The sequence below is a fragment of the Talpa occidentalis genome, unplaced genomic scaffold (genome assembly GCF_014898055.3).
Source record: "Talpa occidentalis isolate TD23 unplaced genomic scaffold, MPIMG_talOcc4v2.1 talOcc4.3, whole genome shotgun sequence".
NCBI classification, from domain to species: Eukaryota; Metazoa; Chordata; class Mammalia; order Eulipotyphla; family Talpidae; genus Talpa; species Talpa occidentalis.
In genome coordinates this window covers 26720031-26742605 of record NW_023603184.1, presented here as the reverse complement: position 1 = coordinate 26742605, position 22575 = coordinate 26720031, and the positions used below count along the sequence as shown (strand labels likewise).

Genomic DNA, 22575 nt, shown 5'->3' with positions numbered 1-22575 from the left:
TTAACTATGTTGAACCCAAAAATCCAAGAGTCATCCCTGTCCAGAAACCCTAGGCCAGTTCAGGAGCAACACACCATCATCAGCTCACTCCTAGGTGGCTCCTGTGACAGGCCTTTAATGCCATGCTGAGGGCATGAGACTTTATCCAGAGGGGATGGAGAGTAGCCATAAGATTTGCTGGATGGATGAATAAACAAGTGAACAAACAAGTAATCTGAGCCCAGAGATGGAAAGTGACTTGCTCTATATCACCTAGCAAGTTAATAGGTGCAATAGGACCAAACTTCAGCCTCCTCTGCCCATCCTCGGGTCCAGACTGCCTTCATCTCAGCAGAACTGCCTGGGAACCCTGGAGATAATCAGCCAACGCTTCATTTCTCAGGGGCTCTAGACCTGGGCTCCTGAGCTCTAAGCAAAGGCAGGGATTTGGGGATTGGAAACTTGGACACAATCAGAGAGAACCAGTGACTGGGAATTTTCAGGAAGGCTCAACCTGGCGCCTCAAGTTGAGGCCGAGGAATTAAAGTGAGACTGAATTATCTGAAAGGATAAGGAGGGAGCCAACCCCAAGCTCAGCTAAACCTGACCTGAATAAGGCCCTTGCCTGACAAAGTACAGAGCTTGCCACTCCTTAGAGAGGTGAAACACTTGAGGAAGGTTAGGGAGAATCAGGAGGGAGGAAACAGTTTGCCTCTGGCCTCCAAAGACCTTGGCATTGTTCCTGCTAAGCCTGGCATTTTACCCTAGGCACAGAGCTCTTCCACAGCTGTCATTATCAAAGGGCAGGGACTGGGAATAAGGGTCGAAAGGAAGAGAGTGGTCCCTGGTTAAGGAGATCATGAAACTAATCTAGGGTAAAATAAGAATTCAGAAGTAAAAAAAATGTCCAGAATTTCTATGAGAACATGAGCTTTGCTATCTGGCTCACCACTGTACCCTCTGGTACCTGCAACAGAACCAGATACATAATAGGTGTGCAACAAATATTTGTTGAATAAATAATTGACTTTTGATAGGACTAGGAGGGAGTGCCTTCATTCCTTATTGCTGCCCACAATCTTCTCTCTACCACACTCCCACCATGTCATAAAACATCCAGGCAGAGTCAAGTCACTGGCATTTCCAGCCATTGTTTGAGAACTTAACTGTGCTCAGAGTGTGGCCCACTCCAACAGGATCTTCTCCCCTTTAGCTATGTCAGATGTGTCTGATAGATGCAAAAAGTTAGACTGGAAATCAGGAAATATAAGTCCTGGAGACTGCCCAGCTTCTATCAGGACTATGTAAAAAAAAAAAATCTTTTCATCACAATTTCACATTTAATTATCTTCTTATATTCCCTATCTTATACAAGTGAAAACTAGGATTGCACCTGGCACTTAATCACACAGCCCAGGAGTGGCAGGTCAAGCCCTCAGGTATCTGTTCTGAGTCCCAGGAACTCTCTTTGCGACATCAACACCTTTGCCCTCTCTGGGTCTGTTTCTCCATCTGAGATATTGAGCTCTCTGACCAGTCCTGGATCTCCTGGGGTGGAGGGCTGGAGGCCCATGGTCCACACCTGGGAGATAGTCGCCCCCTGTTGTTCCTCCACTGGCCTCGAGAAGCTCCGCAGCCCGCCACCTGGATGAACCTCAGTCCCACCTGCTGCAGACTAGGGTGAGCTCCAACGTGCTGCTGTGCTGTGCCTCTGAGGCTGCCTGGGCCCTTGCATCTGAGGCCATCATCTCCTGTAGATCTATCATCTTTCCTTAGAACAGAGTGGAAGAGCCTGAAGGGACTTTTCAGTGAATGTGAAGAGTTAGGAAGGCAGGAAAAAAGGAAGAGGAAAAGCAAGAATGAAGGACAGGAGACCCCCACCCAACCTCCCACCGCTCGTCCTCCCCTTACTTTCGGGCGGTGCTCCATTTCAGGACATGGTTATTCAATACCCGCAGGGGACTGCAACTAGCTGTGCCAGGCTCAGAGCTTGGCAGATGAGCAAGATACAAACCTGTCTTCCAAGATATCACACGCTCATGGTGGGGGCATGGGGAATGGGAGTAGAATCCCCTCGCCTTCAGTGTAGCCTGAGAAGTGCAACAGGGAGGCAAGCCCAGGCACCCAGGGGCACAGCAGAGGAGGAGGTGAAGCAGAGGGAAGCAGAGCCTTTTAAGCTGCCTCTGAAAGATGTGTGGAGGCAGCGGTGTCCTGGCCCAGGAAAGAGAATAGGCAGAGGCACCACCTGCCACTTCCAAGGGCTCTGGATCCACCCCCAACCACGAGCCCTCCTGCCCCCACCCATGAGAACACAGCCACCAGTCCAACCTCCTATTTCCCTGCTTCTTCTTGGCCTACCTTGAGCCTTTGGGGACCAGTAGGTCTGGACCTCTCTCTCCCCGTCCTCCCAGTGCAGGTTATCCATGCATGCACCTTTGGCTTTCTTGACTTCCACACCCGTTCTTGCTCATCCCCAATCCCTTTGCCAGTGACAACTGCAGGAGGGTCATTTACAAGCAGTTTTGCCCCATTGCAGAGTCACACTCTCCCATCTACCATCTAGAACTTCCTCCAGACCCTCATCCAGCCCACTCTCTGACCATCTATCCTTGCGTTTTCCTCCAAGCCCCCAAAACCTCCTTTGCCCACCTCTGTGTTTTCAAAATAGCCTCTCCATCTGTTCTACTGAGGCGATGATCATGTAGCTTGTTCGCTCAATTTTCATTCCTTCAAATCTGCCCCTCTCTCATCTCCCATTCATACTCCTAACCTACTCGCCCTCTCCAGTCTTGCCCTTCTCCAGTCTACACTCCGCACTCCATCCAGTCTTCTAGTACCTCTCTAGATATGATATAGATAGAGATTTATAGATTCATGAGCACACACGTGTATGGGGAGTGGGGGTGTCCTATCAGTTCTGCTGCTTTGGAGAGCCTTGACTAATCTGCCTCTTCCCTCTTTATCCACAGAGAGGAAAGCAACCTTGGGTGTCCTTCCAGGGGAAATCAAGTAAGTGGGTGATCACTGTAGAAGTTCCAGAAATGCCCTAATCCTCTTATCTGGCATCAGGGACCCAGGGCACTAGCTTGAGTATCACTCTGCTGACCTGGCCTTTTTCTAGCAGTCCTTCCAGGAATAGCCTGACTCGTAGCCCAACATGGAGGAGGGCCCTTGCACTGATGAAACAAGATGATCAGAAAATGGACTGAATTTAGAGACAGTGTTGATAAACATAACAAATATTCACTCTGTAGAGTACATATCAATGCAAAAGAATCATCAAAACCTCTACTCTCATCAGATTTAGTCATTCATTCACTCATTCCACAAATATTTATTGAATTCGTACATGTGCCAGACACTGTTTTAGGCTTTAGGAATGCAGTAGTGAACAAACTGTTACATTCAACAGGGGAAAGACAAGAAACAAACAGATAATTAGTATGTTATGTGGTGATGAAACGCTGGGAAGAAAACTTGAGCAAAGGAGGGAGGTATCTAATTCATGTAGGATGCCCAGAGAAAGCTTCTTTGTTAAGGGAACATTTGAGCAAAGGCCTGAAGGCAGTGAGTGGGTGAGTGGGTAAGTCTGTTAGAGAAGAGCTTTCCAAGCAGAGGAACAGCAAATGCAAAGAGCCTGGGATGTGATGTGCTGGCTTATTCCAGGAACAGCAAAGAGGTCACTGTGCCTGGTATAGAGTGAAAAAGGGCAAGTGTGGTAGAGTGGTAGGAGGCCAACTCATTTAGGATCTTTAGTCTGTGATAAGAACTTTGAAAAAGCTGGGCCTCCCTGGTGGCGCAGCAGTTGAGCGCTGGGTTGCGAGGCTGCCCGCGGCTTCCGCGGCGCTGGTTCAATCCCCGGCTGCTCCCAGCCACCAGAGGAGGGTCCCACATGGCGCGCAGACCTCTCCTGCCGCCCGCTGCTCCCCTCAGCAGTGTACTTCGGTCCTTCTGCCTGCTCTGCTCCCCGCTCTGGCTCTGGTGAATTCTCTCACCCTCCCGCGCTTCTGACTGTACCCAGTGCATGTATAAACAAAACAAACAAACAAAACAAATAAATAAAAAACATGCTTCTTAAAAAAAAAAATGCTAAAAAAAAAAAAAAGAACTTTGAAAAAGCTGAGAAGTCATTGGAGTCTTTGTCCGGGGTTGGTTTATAACTCCATAAAACTGATAAGAAGTGGAAAAAAAGGAGGGAAGGGGTGATTTTACTACCCAGAACTTCAGTGTGAGCCTCTCCTGCACCATACCCCGCCTCCCCCCAGGCCCCAGTGACTGTATTTTCAGCAGCTGTTGCATTGTCTCCCAATTACATTGTCATCCCCAGAGATAGCGCAGGTAATAACTTCCTTAGGGGGAAACCCCTGTGGTGAGGGAGAAGGACCACCAGGCGGCCACACTCTGACTACCTTGTCTACAAGTGTAGGCTTGTGCTTCAACATTGCTCACTTAATTTATTTTCACTATAGTCTTTACCATGTCATGTCAACAGACACTGTCTTGAAGGTCACCTTCTAGCAAATGTGCCCGTGGAGATAGCTACTGTTGTTGTTTTTGGAGTCTGTGGGTTTGGAGTGTGGGGTCCTTGGGTTCACTCTGGGAAAGTTTCACCAGAGCTTCCTGTTCAGCGGCACGTGACAAGTTTTTCAGGCGAGTTTCTCCACGAGACCGAGACGTTAGTTATATTTAAAGGGCAGGTTTATTAGGGAAAAGGACAAAAGAGTAAAAGACACTTGCACAGACACAAGCGGGCAGGAAGAGATGCCCCAGAAGGAACAAGTTTGCTAAGAGAGGCTAGCATGGTCACAGGCAGGCGGGAAGATGCTGCCCTGCAGAGGGAGAGAGTTGGTGAAAAGAGGCACCCACATAGTCACAGGTGGGCAGTGGGATTGCTGCCCCCAGCCAGTGCAGAGACTGCACTGATACAGTCCTCTTCTGTTTGGTAGGAGCTCACTCCTTGTGAGTCATGAGTTGGTTGCTAATATTGTTTTTTTGTTAAAGATTTATTTATTTATGCATATAAGAGCTGGGGTACAGGCTAGAGGTGAGGGGTATGAGAGGATTCACCAGAGACAGAGTGGGGAACAGAACAGGCAGACTGAAAAACACTGCTGAGGGGAGCAGCAGGCGAGATGGGTAGGTCTGCTGCACCATGTGGGTCACTTCCCTGGCCAGGGAATCGAACTGGTTGCTAATTTTATATGACTATGTGGAATTTGAAAGGGATCAGAGATTCTACAATGGGCTCAATCTCCATATGTTTACCCTTGGGCCTGTGCTCTAGACATCAGTCTGATACCTGCTTGGATGTTATGCTTTGTAATCTAGGAATACACACCTCAGGATGCTAGTGTCATCAGCACCTCGGGATACTACTTTCTGCAACTGTGTTGATGGTTATGCTAATCTCTTCTGCCCCCCCACCTCCTTGTGTGAGCCAGGTTTCTGGTCTTGTGGCACCTCCTTTTTTAGTTTGTTTTCTATTCTTGTCCTCCATCAGCTACTCTTCTTCTCCTTGCCCACCAGTGTTCATCTCTACCCTCTACCTCCTCTTGACTACAGAGTTTCTCTGCTTTGTGACCTGAAGAAGTGCCTTCTGGAGTCAGTATGCCAGAAGTGCCTCTGCTCTTTCCTCACTTTCTGAATCCACCCTCCGCATTCTGCTGCTATGGCCAACACTCTCACCCCCTCCTCATTACCTCATTCCATTGTGAAGGGGGAGTCAGGAAATAAAGATATGAGAAAGGACAAGAGGGGGTGGAATAAATCAAAGGAATGAGGAGTAGAAGCAGGAAAGAGGAATTAAGGCATTTCATTCCTGAAGAAGTTGCTCAGGAATGTCTGCATGTGGAGAGCAGGAAAAGGACTCTGCTTCCTCGAATGTGTCCTCCACAGTTAAGAATAGTGACAGCAGCAATGGCTGCTGGAGACTCCCTGGGGTCAGGTCAGTCTTGCAACCCTGAGAGCTCAGCTAGAGACAGTGCAGAGCCCCAGACAGGACATTCCTTCTGGAAACCAGACAAGTGCACGTTGTTCTCCTGGCACTCAGAGATGACATTTTCTCCTCCTTTTCCAATTTTTCCCTTCTTTCCTTAAACATCAGATATATCCAAAAGCCCCCCTCCACATCACCCTCTCTCCACACAACATGAAGTTATACATGGGTTTCTCAGGAGTGAAAGATCGCAATGACTCAGCCCAGCCACCTGCATCCATTTTCCAACTCTTTTGCCTGTGGTGCATCTTCTACAACACAGAGTGAAATGTGCCATCTCTGCCTTTGATGAATCCAAATTCAAGAATTTTTCCATGATTTGTCACTCTTTAAGAGGGTTTACATAAAGAGTAGTTCTTTCCAGGATAAAGCAAGAAATAATCAATGAAATTTAGAACAATTCTAGGAAGGCTGGTCCCAGTGAAGAAGAGAAAGTTCTGCCCCATGTGAATCACTACTTGTGCACAGTCTTGGTCCTGCAGGAACATCAGAACATTCACCCCTATTAGAAAGGTATCCCAGGTGACCAGCTCTCACCCCTTTCCTCAAGATGAGCAAAAGATCTTAACTTTGGTACAAAGCTCCCAGGAAAGAGATAAGAGGGTATCTCCCATCTATCTATTCTCTGTGTGCTGACAACTCGTATTTCTGTAACTAAAGCCTAAACCTCTTTTTTGAGCTACAGTTTTATTTATATATGCATTAATATATCTCCTTCCTACTTCCGTGGTCTCATTTCATGCCACTCACTCATCCCCTGTACTGCAGTAACACTGCTTTTCCACTCCTACAATACAGTTTCTTTCCCACCGTAGGGTCTTGACACTTTTTTTTTAAGATTTATTTATTTATTTTTACAAGCACTGGATACAGTCAGAAGCGCAGGAGGGTAAGAGAATTCACCAGAGCCAGAGCGGGGAACAGAACAGGCAGACTGACGAAGTACACTGCTGAGTGGAGCAGCGGGCGTAGCAGGAGAGGTCTGCGTGCCATGTGGGACCCTCGCTGGTGGCCAGGGATCAAACCAGCACTGTAGAGGCTGCGGGCAGCTTCGCAGCCCAGCGCTCAACCGCTGCAGGGAGGCCCAGGGTCTTGACACTTTTTATTTCCTGTTCCTTATACATTTTTGTCCCTCCACCATATCCTTCAGATCTTGGCTTAAAGGTCACTTCCTCAGAAAGCCTAGTCTTAACACCCTTCCTAAATAGGTTCCCTCTTTGATACCTTATTATTCTTTGCTGTACATTTATTTCCTATATAACGTTTAGTCAATTAGCAGCGAATTCTTTGTATGTTGTTGTCAGTCTCTTCCTTTTACCTATCACCTTTGTCATTCTCATACAAATGAGTCTAGAGGGGAAGAAATCAGTGAGCCTAGCAGGATGTGCTTAGGAAAAGGCAGAACACAAGTCCTGTCTGAGTTGTTTATTACTGTTCTCGTTGCTCAGTACAGAACTTGGCAAAAGCATTTGTTGAATGACTGGATAGATGATTAATGGATGGGTGAGTGGATGAATGGATGGAGGATGGATGAAGGAATTTCAGCCATGGGCAAAAAGGCAATAGAAACCTTGTCCATGGAAGGGAAGGTGATTAAGTAGAACAGACACTGCACCTTCAGAACCCACATTAAGAGATGCACACAATGCCATTTAGTACCTGAACTGAGAAAGAGATTAGGAATTGTCAGCTTAGAATATGCACATGCCTTTAACATGGAAGGGGGAATTACAATCAAGTAAGTGAGGAATATAGTCTTTTTGCTTTGTTCACCTTGGGCAGAGCTGCTAAGATTCAGAATGAGCTGATGTAGTATAATCACTGACTTTGACTCTAAAATGTCTGCATCCCTCATTGGTACCTAGAAGATTTATTCCCTGAGGAAACAATTGCTTTCCATGGACTCCCACAAAACTTTGCAACCTACAAAACAGAGTCAAGTGGAAAGGAAAAAAGCCTCCAGTGCAGCCCATACCAGGTGTCATCAGAATGGGCACACAGGAGAGGTGTGCAGGGCCAGGAAGAGGAGCAAGAGAGAATTGAGACAGTCACCTAGTTAACCCTGATCCAGGGTTCCATACAGCTGCAAAATGGGCAGGTGGACTGTTAGGAGGGCATTTCTGGTTGACAATTGTATTAGACAGCCAGGCCAATAGACCAAGATGGAAGATGTCACAGAATCCGGTGAGTGAAGTGGCGCATGGTCCCCAAGGTTCCCTTCATCAGTGGCTGGAAGAATGTTGAGGGGAGTATTACCAAGGGGCCAACCTGGGAGCTCAGTTGTATAGATAAACCAACACAGCAAGGCGGGAAGAGCCCAACCGGGGGCCCGACTTGTTGCTCCTCATGCTAGTTCTCCCAGAACCTGCATGTGACCATTCTCCCAGGGAAAATGATCACAAACCCCATGGCTCCCATTCAGCTGTTGGATCAGCTGAAGCCCTGAAATAGGCTCAGACCTGAAAGTGGGAACATGAGTGGCTGCAGTGGTCAGGTACTAGAGACACAGAAGCAGGAGGGGCAAGGTGTGCACAGAACCGACAGTATCCTGGCAGACATTAGCATCACTTCCCACAGCATGATGATGGAGTGAAAGAAAAATGTCATTGCCAAGAGGTTTGCGGGATGATTAAGAGATACCAAATTTCCTTCCTAAAAACTAGCTCTTTGACCTGCATTGGGACTCTCCTCTCTAGCCTCAGGGAAATATCTCTTCACCAAAGGCCATTTTATGAACCTTTTCTCTAGTTTGAGCAGAAACTCAAACTAAGAGTAAGGGGCCATCCCTCCCCCAGGATCCTCACACCCCTGGGAGAGGTCACCCTGAGCGGAACTCATGACATGCACCTCTGAGAGCTTCCCAGGGTTGTGAGCAGTCGCCCCGCTGGTGTGTGGCTCCAAGCTCTCTCTAAGGCCTGTCAACAAAATTCTCTCTAATCAACACCGCTTGCTCTGCAGCTGCTCCAAGGGGAAGCTGCCTAGGCAGAGGCTATTTCACAATTGTTGGCCTCACATCAGGACCAAAGGAACAGGGTGTAGTGGAAAGAGCACCGGGCTGGGATTTAGGAGCCCTGGGTGCAGCTCTGCTCGGACACTAACAGGCTGCCCTGTTTCTCTCACTGAGTCCGGGTCAAAGGAGATGCTGTCTGTGATTTGTGTTTCACTATTTACATGAACAAGAGCCTTGGAGGAGGGGAGCTCAGCCACATTTACAAATATCACTCACATGCCAAGTCATTGCTGATTTTACCAAGACTGAATTTGTCAACCACCAGGGCCAATTAATACCTTTGCCCAAGGAACTTAGAATTGGGGGAGGAAGAGAGAGCAAGAAAAGAAAAGGGGTTCATGTGAACTGGGAACTGTGGGACAGTTGTGTTTTCTTGCTTGTTCTGCAAGAGCAAGAACCGAGAACCCCTGAAAAAGGGGAAATGCAACAAGACTGACAGACATGAAGGAGCATGCGAGCCTGTGGGCTCTGAGTTCTTGGTTCCAGGTCTCCCTGAAACCCAGCTTTATCATTTTTTAGGTTAGCCTTTAAAAATGGATCCCTCTCTGATCCCAAGTATTCCAACAGCTTCAAAGTGGTGAGCACCGACAGGCTGCCATGGGGTCTACTCAGGACATAGTCCTGCTCAGTTGATGTCTCTGGTCAGACCTCGCCCCAGCTGCTCTGCACTGGGGCAGGCTAAGGCTAGGCAGGCCCTGCTTCACAGCTGTGTCACACCCTAAACCTATACGACCCAGCCCAGAGCTCTGACCACCATAGGTATCCTTATCTATCAGGTGAAGACAGATAGAGTCCAAAGATACCCATTCCTCTGTGAGGCATGGCCCTCAGAGCCAGGCCTTGCAGCTGTTGCTCCCTGTGCAAGTTGTCTGTGGTGCTGGCCTCATGGCCAGTCCACAATGAATCCATGACCTGCCCAAGCCCTTCCGGCCCTACAATCCATGACCCTGCATGAGCCCAGGACTCAACCTCTGGTGCAGCCAGCCCATAACTTCCCAAGTTTTATTTTCATTAACCCAACTGGAAAATTGGACTTCATTCAGGATTGTGCTGGAAACCAGATGCTGGAGCTGGGCTCTGGTTTCCTAGATAAACATATTGCAATAATATGCATCTACCCATGAAATGCTCTCTGTGGCGGCACGTGGCAGTTCTCCAGAAGAAAGAAAAACAGTGTCAAAGCTACATTTGAGGCTTCTCACTCCCCTTCCTGGCCAGAGGCTGGTGAAAATAGCCAAGTTTTCTGTTGGCTTCTCTGCAGGCCAGCTCCCTCTCTGTTGGCTCCCCTAGCCCTCTCCTCATCCCTGGCCAGGAACTTAGCAGCTTCTAGAAAGAACTTCAAACTTTCCCTAATTCCACTGTCTGGATGGAGACCCCTCCTGTGAGACCCCCACCATGCCCTGTGCACCGCAGATGTAGCAGCGAGAATGTTTGACTTGCCTGGTTCCTCCAGAACAACCCAGAGGATCCTTAAGGTGAGGAGCGGAACCTTGTTCTCTCTGGCCCAGAGCTGGTGAGGACAGTTGTTAATGTCACTGAATGAATGAATAAAGAGGAGCCACACGAGTCACATGTGGAGAAGGCAAGGGATTTCAGAATGTTGTTGAAGTCTGCCTTTCTGTGGCCTGAGTGCTTTTACTTACTGACTTATCCACTGTTCACTGAACTTGTACTTGGCAGCAGACCCCATGCTTGGTGTGAACAAGGAGGGAGTGTGGTACATCCCAGTCGTTGGTAGAGCAGACACACCCAAGAGCTATGGTAGCAGCGTGACGTTTCCTTTCCCCCTCACCCACTTCCTTCCTACACATAAGCCCACCATCTCTTGTGGGGGAGACTTGTCTCTAGTCATAATAGAATGATAGAAATTATGTACCAAAAGTCCAGGCTATGGAAGGCATCAGTATTAGAAAGAAGATGACGCATCTGATGGATGCTTCTCTCCCAGTGAAAGATACTGTAAAACTCACGATGTGATGCCACCACTCTAAAGTGGAGCTGGGACCCTGGGGGAGGCCAAGGAGTAGAAAAGAGAAACAGGATTATAAGAGAGATGAAGAGAGCAAAGGGAATTCACATTTGCCTATCAAAAGCTGCTTCTGTATAGACTAATGAATAATTGGATGAGAAAATTGAATAAAAGCTTTGCTGCATCCTCTGGAGTCTATAGGTAGACACAAATCCCTGGTCTTGAGAGGTGTTTCTGGTGGTATACTGTACCCACCCGCACCCCACCCAGGGTTGCAAGAATGGCCTGAGAGTTATAGAGATATTCTCCATCCTGGCATCATTGGGAACTGTCCAGGGGCCTCTGGGAGCACAGGGGAAGGGAGGGCTTTTTAGGGGAGTCGCGCCTTCATTCAGGAACATGTGCAGTCTGACATTTGGATTCAAGTCCTGCTGTTGTCCTCCTTGCTCCTATCTTGGCCTCTCTGGACCTCAACTGCTCAAGTGGGCAGGAAACATCCTACCACATTGCACATGGGAGAGGAGTGGAGGAGGAGGAGCAGGATTCCCAGAGCTGCCGGGGAATCACAATTACAACCCCAGCTGTTGTTGGCAGAGACATTTCCCTCTTACCAAGTCACCTTACTGCAGTTCTCCTCCAGTCCGCATGGTGTTTCTGTGACCGGAGGACAGGAAGACTCCAGAGAGCATGCAACTGCTGCCCCTCTCACAGCTCTGGGGTGCTGGTGGGTGCGTCAGTAGGGTGGCCGGCCAGGGCCAGCCTCCTTCCAGGAAAATAGGGAGGGCAGAGCAGAGTCTCAGTAGCCTCACACACTGACCAAAAAAGGCTTGATTTAGAACATAGAATGCAAACCATATAAATGCAAATTAGGCCATTCACTTGTCTTATGAGGAAAGAGGAATAAATGTTTAAATTTTAAAAGATGAAGTTACCCTTAAGAAATGGACAAAATTATTGTGAAGGCAGCCATGAAGACCATTTTTATTTATAAATGACAATGATGCCATTTTCAGTGTATTTCAGACTCATGTATGACTGCGCTTCTAGGAATGGCAGGCTTTCTTTTTGTTCTAAATAAATGACAGTTCCTGTAAGCCACTGCTCATCGACATCGTAGGATCGCCTATGTATGGCTTCCATCCAGGCCGCTAATAGCACTTTTGCCTTTGTTAGATTTAATGATAGATAGATAGATAGATAGATAGATAGATAGATAGATAGATATTATGAATATTGATATTTTGTTATATGTAGGCTGAAAATCCCCATCCCTCCCCCACTCTGCTTTTTTTTTTTTTTTTCCTTATTGCCTCTTCAGTTTATGTGTTAGTTCACTGTAAGTCTGTCTGGAATCTGTGTGCTTTTCTCAAGAAGACAGACTCTGAAATAAACTCAGAGAGAAGGACAGGGATGCGACGGGAGGGAAAATACCTAAATAGGAAGAATCTGAGTTTCCAAAAAGGAGAAGCAGAGACTTAGAAGTGAGTCAAGACTCAGAGAGAGAGAGAGGCAGGGGCTGCAAAGAAGAAAGACATATATGGGGACAGGGACTAAAGAGAGAGGGACAGAGATTCTGAGGGTGTCTTCTGTGTCCATAACTTCTGTAGGGCATCTCCACTTGCACAACAGTTTTTAATATTGTGTAGTCAATCTGCCAGCTTCTTCCCCAGCAAGGTTTGTAAGTGTTTATATTACTTAGAATGGTCTTTCCCATCCCAAATTAAAAAAAAAATTCTCATAATTGTGTGCTAAGATATTTTAGTTTTCTTCTTTAGTATTACTTCCACATTTGAATTTTATTTTTTTATATGTGTGGGATAGGAATCCAACTTAATTCTTTTCCAAATTGGTATCTAATAACACAACTTTTTGTACAATTTATTTTATTATCTTCCCTTTATCCTCTAATTTAAAATACCATATTTGTTATGTACTCAACTCTCATATGTAGAAGAGTCTGTTTCTGGACTCTATTTTGTTACATTGAATTATTTATCTATTCCTGTGCCAAAGCCCCAATGTTTTAATCACTATAGTTTTATAGTATATTTTGATATTTGATAGGGCAAATTCTTCACCATTGTTCTTTTTCAAAATGTTCTTGGCTAGGTTTGTGCCTTTTCTCTTCCAGATCGTAGGATATCCAATACTCTGTTTCTGAATGTTCCTCCTTTTCTAGTTACTGCTGTTTCTCCTCTTCCTCACCCCCACTTAGAGCAAGCAGCTACATGTGTACATCAACAAGGCACTCCCAGATTTTTAAGAAATTAAACTATTAAAAGCCCCACCTTCCAAATAAAACTAGAAACATGTAAAAAGCAACAGTCATCAACTATTTCTGGGGTCAGAGCAGAGAGATCAAAATCAAATTGATTAGGTTCAACAAGATTATTTTTTAAATAATTACTCATTATTTTAAAAAAATGAACCAATCATAAAAGGTATTGGTCAGTGATACAAGCGCAGTCAAAAAGGATGTGCCTGGACATCACCCAAAGCAGTGATAGTGAAGGCAAAGATAAACAGCTGGGACTACATCAAATTAAAGAGCTTCTGCACAGCAAAAGAGACAATAACAAAAACAAAGAGAAACCCCACCGACTGGGAGAGCATTTTTGCACACAACACTAATGATAAAGGACTGATCACAAAAATCTGCAAAGAGCTGATGAGACTCAACAACAACAAATAAAATAATCCAGTCAAAAAATGGGCAGAAGAGCTAAAAAGAAACTTCTCTGAAAAGGAAATGCAAATGGCCAACAGGCATATGAAAAAATGTTCAACATCACTTGTCATCAGGGAAATGCAAATCAAAACTACCATGAGATACCATCTTACACCAGTGAGAATGGCACATATTAAAAAAACTAGCAACAACAAATGTTGGCGAGGTTGTGAAGAAAAAGGAACTCTCCTGCACTGCTGGTGGGAGTGCAAACTAGTCCAACCACTATGGAGAGCTGTGTGGAGATTTCTGGACCTACTAAACATAGAGCTTCCATATGATCCAGAAATTCCACTCCTAGGTATTTACCCAAAGGACACAGAAACATCAATTCCAAAGAACACCTGCACCCCTATGTTTATAGCAGCACTGTTTACAATAGCTAAGCTTTGGAAACAACCCAAATGCCCAAAAATAGATGACTGGATCAAGAAGATGTGGTACATATACACCATGGAATATTACTCAGCATTCAAAAAAGATAAACACATGCAATTTGCAGCAACATGGATGGCACTGGAAGGGATCATGCTCAGCGAAATAAGACAAAAAGAAAAAGAAAAATACCGGGAAAAATTCACTCATAGCAGGAATCTAGAAAACTTAAATAAGGGACCAGGAAAAAGAATAACTATAAGAAAGAAAATATCAAAATCAACAAACAACTATGAACCAGAGACACACTATGGGGGTTGGGGGGCAGGGAAAGGAGGGATTGGGGTCAAAATAAGGGGGTTGTAATTGTATGGGGAATATAAAAATAAAATTTTAATTAAAAAAATAAAAATAAAATGAAAGATTAAAAAAAAAGGATGTGCCTGGAAAGAAGCAGAGACAATACCCATTTCAGACTGCTCACAATATAGGGATAGAGTAACACATGGTACCTATGACCCCACTTATATCTCCTCAGCACTATCCATTTTGGTGGCCACCAGCCTGATTTCTAACTGCCATATTTGTGTCTCTTTCTCTTTTTTCTAGTTGCGATATAACATTATATTAGTTTCAGGTGTGCAACATAGTTGTTAGATTTTTGTATATCTCACCTGTGTCTTTTTTAAATTTTATTTATTCATAGAAGAACTGGGGTACAGGCCAGAGGTGTGGGGGTGTGTGTGAGAGGATTCACCAGAGACAGAGTGGGGAACAGAACAGGCAGACTGACCAAAGTACACTGCTGAGGGGAGCAGTGGGCGAGTCAGGAGAGATCTGCTGCCCCAAATGGGTTGCTCCCTGTCCAGCCAGGGGAGCAAACTGGTGCTGCAGTGGCTGCAGATAGCTTTATAGGTTGCGTCTTAACCCATTGCGCCTCCAGGGAGGCCCTCACCTGTGTCTCTTGACCTGAGGACTTTCCTGGTCATCAGAGCTCATGCTGTCCATACATGCAATAAGCTGGATATGTCAGTAAATTAACCTACCCTTCCCCCCGATCAGAAGCATCACTCAATGGATGACTTTAATGAGTTGGTGGATAAAGATCCCAGGTCTCTTGCCCCTACAGTGGGTTAGTACTGAGATGCACAGTGTACACTGTCCCTCAGCATCCCCAGTGACATAAAGCTGCAGTTGCCCGTGGTGTAACCTGTTCATTAACATATTTCTTTCCCTTACATTCCATTTCGCCTCTCTGCTACTTCCGTTTCTTGGTTCTACCTCCCAAATCAATTACTTGAATGCAAACCCTTGTTTTGGGGAGGAAGCCAAACAAAGATGGTCAGTTCCTTGGCCCAAGGCCTTGAACTATTCGCCTTCAGTGGCAGGACTTACCCCTATGTTGAACATGAGGGGAACGGCTAATCATAAGCTGTTGCCATCAACCCCATCATCATAAAACTGTCTCATTTTATTCTGATTCCAGACTCACCAAGTAACCTTCTGATTACAACCTTGCTTTGCAGATAGTTTTCCTATAGAAAAGGAAGGTACATAGTTTTCCTATAAAAAAAGATGGTCCATTCCCTAAGGAGTTCTATTTTCCCATTGCCAATGAACACCCAGCAAGCAGTTTAAATAACAAGCTCTTACAAGCTTGGACAGTGAAGCTGTTCTGAGTAAGATGGAGCCATTCTCAGTATTGAAAAAATTATTTCCAAGCCTGACAGACTGAGAACCACATCCTGGACCAAGAAGACTTTCTGAGATAAAGGCTATTTTATAAGGAACCTGATAGAAGTCAACCAGCCTCTCTTGCCAGCACCTAACCTGGTCACACACCTTACAGACTTCAGTGGCAGTGTTCCACTTCTATTAAGTGAAGCAATGGAGGGAGTCATACTTCTTCAAAGCTTCCTGCTCATTCTTCGTAGAAAAATGCCGGCATCCTCAAATATTTCAGTCCCCACACTGTTCACAATTCCAGGACCTCCACTTCCAGTTAGGCTCCTCTGTTTTACCTGAGTCATTCTAGACTGCTGATTATAGACATGATCATCACAATTCTGGATTTTCTGGAATGATCCATATTTATTCTGAACTTTAGCCTAAAAACATTAAAATAGTCTTGAAATTCTAAGATTTCACTGTCCAACTAACCTCTCCCATATTGCATTAACACTGGGAAGTAATCCAAAACAATTTTTGTAAGATGATGTGTCCTTGATTTTGGTTTGGATCTGGAAATCTGTTATAGATTCCTGAGCTATGACATGCACATCCCTGATTGTTGCTAACTCAATCATTCAGGCTCTTATATTTAGCCAAAGAAGTTCTTTGTTTAGAACAATTTAATATACCTTTTTCTATATTGCCTTGTGTATCTTAGAGAATAAAACCTCTTGAATTGAAACCTCCTTATAACAGTGATTGTAGGAAGGAAAGTAGAAGGAAGAAAGGAAGGAAGGAAGGGAGAGAGGAAGGAAGGAAGGAAGGAAGGAAGGAAGGAAGGAAGGAAGGAAGGAAGGAAGGAAGGAAGGAAGGAACAGAAGGAAGGAAGGAAGGAAGGAAGGAAGGAAGGAAGGAAGGAAGGAAGGAAGGAAGGAAGGAAGGAAGGAAGGAAGGAAGGAAGGAAGGAAGGAAGGAAGGAAGGAAGGGCAAATAACAAGAGAAAGCAAACCATCATTCATAGAATATCAGTGGCCCAATGGCCCAGTTGAACTTGGGGAGAAGATTCTGGTGGAGGTTGTGGAGCTGTCCGCCAAGGAGGTGCTGACAATATACTGGAGTTAAACAGGGGCTATCCTCCTAGGAATTGTGAAAGAGCCCCTTCCACACTCCTGTTACCACCTCATCCCCAAAGAAATGTAAAATGCTGTGAAATTCTAGGGAGAGATAGACCATGTCCCTCAGTTGGGGTGGGGAAGACAAGTTGATTGTCAGAGCCTTCTGAATCTTCTCCATGTCACTCAAACCCAGACACAATACCTACCCACGACTCCTTTTCCTAATTCTAAACATTCAGTGCAGTAGATACTATAAATGCCCCCTTACTACTGATCTTAATTCTGATCTTAATTCTGGCAGGTTTAATAGGAAAACGGGACTAGCTGCTGGAAAGGGAGAATTGGTCTTACTATCTTACAGAGTGTGTATCTCTTACATACTCTGATGTTCCCCTTCCATCTTCTTTTCCCACACCAAGAATAAGGGCCCAGAGCCTTAAGCCCTCATAGGACTTAGACAGAAATATAAGTTGCCTTTGAAGGAGTAATTGGCGCCCTTAGATCTGTGTGACGAACTGACTAACTCTGACAAGTCACTCTTTTTCTATGGGTGTATTATCCTCATATGTAAGAAGAGGAAATGCCAGGAACTCAGAGTCCTTTTCCTATATCCTTATCTTCTGGCTATCTTCCCTTAGTCACATGCTTCCCTGCCAGGCTATTCAAAGCTGTGAAAAGAGTTCTGCCACTCAAGTTCTCCAGCACTAAGAACCCTTGATGTGAGCTCTGGGAATAGGGACCTGGGACTGCAGCTCCATGGTTACCAGAGCATGAAAACCTTAGTTCTGGTATATATGGGGCATGGGATAGTAACAGGAGCAAGGAAACCCCAAATGTTGTGGGGAGACCACAGAAGCATTGTCTCCCTCTCTTTTTTTTAAATGATGCTGCTTTATTTTTATAAAAATGATATATGTTTATTATGAAGAATTCAAACAATAATGAAGAGCAGAAAGAAAATATTTTTAAAATCTTCAAAATCCTACCACTTCATAAATAACTATGGTCAACACAAGTGTACATCATGGCAGACATTTCTCCTTATATACACAGACAGCAGGATGGGTAGGCAGGTAACAGGAGAAAGAGTGGGTGGATGAATAGATGGATCGATATTAAATAGTTGATTAAAAGGGGATCCTGAGCCTCCCTGGTGGTGCAAGGGATTAAGTCTCAGCACTATGAAGCAATCTGCAGCCACTGCAGCATGAGTGTGATCCCCAGGTAGAGACCTAACCCACATGGTACAGCAGACCTCTCCTGTCTGGCCCACTGCTCCCTCTGCCGTGTATTTCAGTCAGTCTGCCTGTTCTGTTCCCCACTCTGTCTCTGGTGAATCCTCTCACCTCCCCCCCCCACTGCACCTCTGGCCTCTTCCCCAGCTCTTGTATGCATAAATAAATAATTTTTTTAAAAGGGGGGGGAATCCTACCTTATATATTACTTTTTTCAAATTATTAAATTTAATTTTCCTTGAATTTAACAAAAGACAAAACACCAAAGTAAAACTAATGGGATTGTTCAACTTTATTTTTTCTCCACACTATGTATTATTCCCCAAATATACCTCTAAGGTTAAGAAAATATATTATGAAAAATATTAAGAGACTGGAATAATTTTGTTGGGTTTTTTTTAACATGTTTTAATTTTAGACAGTATGAATTGACTGGCTGCTATGAAAGATAAGGAAATTAGTATCCTTATGCTTCCTCCCATTTTCCCTTACCCACTTCCCGAATATTATGAGTAATACTGTTTTTTTTCTATTTTTGTCTCTTAATGTGAGTCATGGTCAGTGCACATGATCAGAATTAAATGGTGCATGCAGTGGAGAAATGTGATGACATGGATGTCAATTATAGACACCAATGAATAACCAAAAAAGAAAAAACTAAAAATTTCATTTGACTACATCCATGCAATAAGAATTTCAACCATTTATGTCAGCCATGGACCTTAGGTGTCTAATAACTATGCATCATGAGGTAATTACATATGATTATCTTCAAATGTCAGGTTTTTTAAATAGTAAAATTAAGTGAATGGACAAACTGAATTATATCTAAGGCTTTTTCAGCACTATGACTCTTGCCTAGAAGGAGCTCCATCTGAGCTCAAGGAGACCTATCTGTCACAGCCCAGAGCCAGATTTGATTATAATAATTTCTAACGTTACTCAGCACTTGCTGATTGCCAAGCACGTGGTTATATTCCTTACATATAGCGGCTCACTTAATCTCCCAACATTGCAATGAGGAACATGCCACAGTCTTAATTTTAAAGGGAGGAAACTGAGGCAGAGTGGTTAAGTAATGCTCAAGATCCCATAACTGTGAGTAGGTGACACAAGATCCAAAAGATCTGCACAGTAAACAGCAGAGCTGGAACTGGAACACTGTTTCCCTGATCTCAGTAACTCACTAGCTCTATGGCCTCAGGCTAATCACTCATCCTGTCTGGGACAGAGTGTCTTCTATAAAGTAGGAACTAATAAGGACTTCCCTGCATGTCACGCAGGCCTTCACAGGGGATCATGTGAGTGCAGTGCCTGGAAAAGAGTTTTATAAAACAGCATTACCACCTTCTTCCCTCCAGGACTCAGCACGGCATGGAGCCAGTGGCCTTGGTCAGGATTCAGGCAGGAATCAGTCTCTGCTGATGAGAAAAACGTTACCACAAGGCCACAAAAACAAAACAGTTCTCCTGCCAGAAGACAGTTAGATAGGATAGGCGGGGAGTTTCAATGGCTGTGAATACTTCACCAAGTTCATGTTCAGGGTGAATTCCAGCAAGACACTATTGGTTCACTGGGTTCATTGTCAAACTATCTGAAAGTAGAAGTCATTGAAAAGAGAGAACGTCAAGTGGGTCATTGGCTGTTGTCTCCATTCCCTTGGACGGGCTGTTTTCTCTAGGACCCTGAAAACTGTCCTCTCCTGGAGGAGACACTCTTGGCCTGGCCAAGCTATCGACTTACCTCTTCAAACATGATGCCTGAAATGTGGGGGCCAGAGAAGGATCTTTTTAAAACCTCAGACAGCATGAAGGAGGCCACCTGGGCAGCATTCTGAGTCCTGAAGGCCTTGGGAGGCAGGAGAGCTCACTCTTGGCCCTGAATCAAAACCATGACCTTGGGCAAGTCCCATCTTCCCTCAGAGGTTTTGTTTTCTCAGCGATAATACAAGAGCTTCCTGGATGTTCTCCCAGGATCCTTCTAATTCTGCCCCTAAAGTGGCTGTTCTGGGAAAAGGTGTAGATATGACTGGCTGTGATTTATCTGCAAGATTTCCAGGGAGAGAGGAACCAAGTAAGAATCTGGATACCACAGACTAAGTTAAAGTCTCTGATGATAGTGTGAAGTTATAAGACCATAACAATTGGTTTTCAGTGCAAAGAGACCAATAGCAGTGCCAAGAGGAACATCTGGAAACAGGACTGTTAACAAACAGCCATTGGGATCCTCTATTATATATTCTATGCAAGTCGCGTGGAGGGACAGGCCAACAGAAGCTACAGAAACTCCTAAGGCGAATAAAACACAGTTTCTGTCCTCATAGGAATTATAAACTGGGATAAGAAATGGCTGTGGACTAAATCAAGAGAGAAATGGAGGGTGCATGGAGTCACCTTAAAGCCTACGCTAAATGCAGCATAGTCAAGGTCGAGGATACTGCTGGTCTGGGGAGAGGAAAGCTTGGACATTCTTAAATATAGAAAGCTCAAAAGTTCTAGAAATCAGATTTCACTCCAGCTTCACACCTCTCAATCATGACCAGCTTCTCTAAAGACCTTTTCATTTCTCAGTGAACAAAAAAATAAAACAAAACAAAACAACTTAACTGCCCCACCTTACACCCAAGATTCCCAAGCCCATTCCCAGACTGATCACTTCTCTCATCACCAACAGGGCTTCTCTCTGAGAGCAGGGTCAGGGTCCCCCCTCCCAGGGAATATCTGTGATCGGAGCTCATATTTTTGCAGAAAGATGCCATCTTGACTTTGCCACGGTTGTCTCCAGGTCATTTGCTAAGAATGAGTTCTTCATACTTCAGTGGACTGTCCTGCTCATGAACCAACCAGACACAGACATGAACACCTATGCCTTCTGGAGGCCCAAAGCCCACATAATCAGAGAGGACTGTGCCACGCTGATATTATTGCCTTTCATGTTGGCCACCAGAAAATTGTGTCCTTCCCTATTTTAGGCTCCTTCCTGCTGGGAGCATCCAGATCTCCAAGACCAAGATGTAGAGTTTACCTGAATCATGGCCATTCCATGCAATACTGATGGGCCAGTTCCTAACCTGGGTGAGCGTCAGCACTTTTCCCAGCTTATAGATTTCCACCCCAGCATATTTGACCTGCAGTGGATGCTGCACCCTCTAGTCCATTTCCTTTGACCTCAAGAGCCCAGACCACTTACTAAAGTCCACTGGCATCAAGAGGCTGAGCAGTGTGAACAGCCAAGAAAGCAGAAAGAAGTCTAAGTCCAGGCCAGCAACACCAACTCAGCAGACCACACACTGGTTAGAGGTAGTCTGATTTCAGTTTTCTGCTCCCCTTAATAACCTACAACCTAACTCCATTGAAAGTGTCCCACAGGGATAAAGAATACTGCTCCAGGCCTCTGGGGCTTTGTCTGTCTCTTCCCAGACAACTGCTCATAGACCCTTAAACTGCAGGACTCTAATTTCACACCCAGCACCACCACAGATGTGCTGAACTCCTGCTCTCTCTGTGTGCCTACAAAGGTGTCCTACAGGAATATGGGTGATGCTCCAATGCTTCGCAAAATGACTGTATTTACTTAAAACTCCCTGTTCAAGGGACATTTCTTCAGTAAAGACTACCTGCAGAAGGCTTCCTCAGGAACCAGAGGTGAGCGGGGGAAGTTTGCCCACGCCAGACCCCCTCTGGCCTGCAGTCCAAGCCCAGAGGGGGAGCAAGAACCCACCGCCGGGGCAGACCAGGCGCACAGGGGAGTGTGTCCCCACATCAGCATTTTAGAACAGGGACCTTTCTCCAGTAAAAACTGCTTGAAACTGACAGATGACTCCTGGAGGAACCAGAGGGGAGTGGAGAAGCCCACCCAAGATGCCTGCCAGTCCCAACAACACAGTATCCCAACGCATACAGCAAATTAGAAAACAGACAGTAGGGAGGAGAAGAACCACACGCAACCTAGCTACTCCCCAGGGAAAAAGCACACCACAAAAAGAAAACCAGCCCCCAGATTGCAACGACAGTAACTTGGAAGAACTTCTGAGCCTTCCAGAAAGAGAATTTAAAATTGCCGTGATTAAAAAACTGACAGAAGTCATAAAGGAAAACAATGATAAGGGAAAAATAATCAACGATCAGAAGAATGAAATTGAGTCCCTAAAGAGGGAAGTAAAAGAAATGCAGGAGATCAAAGAATTAATGGAAGAACTAAAGAATTCTGGGAAAAGCAATGAAAGCAGAACAGATGAAATGGAAGAACGAATAAGTACTCTTGAAGACACAGAAATAAAAAGAACCAAAACAGAAAAGGAAAGAGAAGTACGAAGGAAAAAGAACGAAGAAAGACTTCGGGAACTATCTGACTCCATGAGGAAAGGAAATATAAGAGTTATAGGAATACCAGAAGGAGAGGAGAGAGAAGTAGGAACAGAGAAAATTTTCAAAGAGATAATTGAAGAGAACTTCCCAAATGTGAAGAAGGAGCTGAAAATTGATATACAAGAAGCAAG

General features: G+C 45.0%; 1 long non-coding RNA gene and 1 pseudogene across 1 annotated transcript in view; one reads left to right on the top strand and one right to left on the bottom strand.

The window, feature by feature from the left end:
* Positions 1-3634, top strand: part of LOC119255465 (uncharacterized) — a 38033-nt gene extending 34399 nt beyond the window's left edge. Inside the window, exon 5 of the long non-coding RNA XR_005127474.2 lies at positions 2949-3634. This is a non-coding gene — a long non-coding RNA (uncharacterized LOC119255465). The remainder of the gene's footprint in view (positions 1-2948) is intronic.
* Positions 3635-15963: 12329 nt separating this feature from the next.
* LOC119254936 (phosphatidylethanolamine-binding protein 1-like) lies at positions 15964-21282 on the bottom strand (annotated as a pseudogene).
* Positions 21283-22575: the final 1293 nt, after the last annotated feature.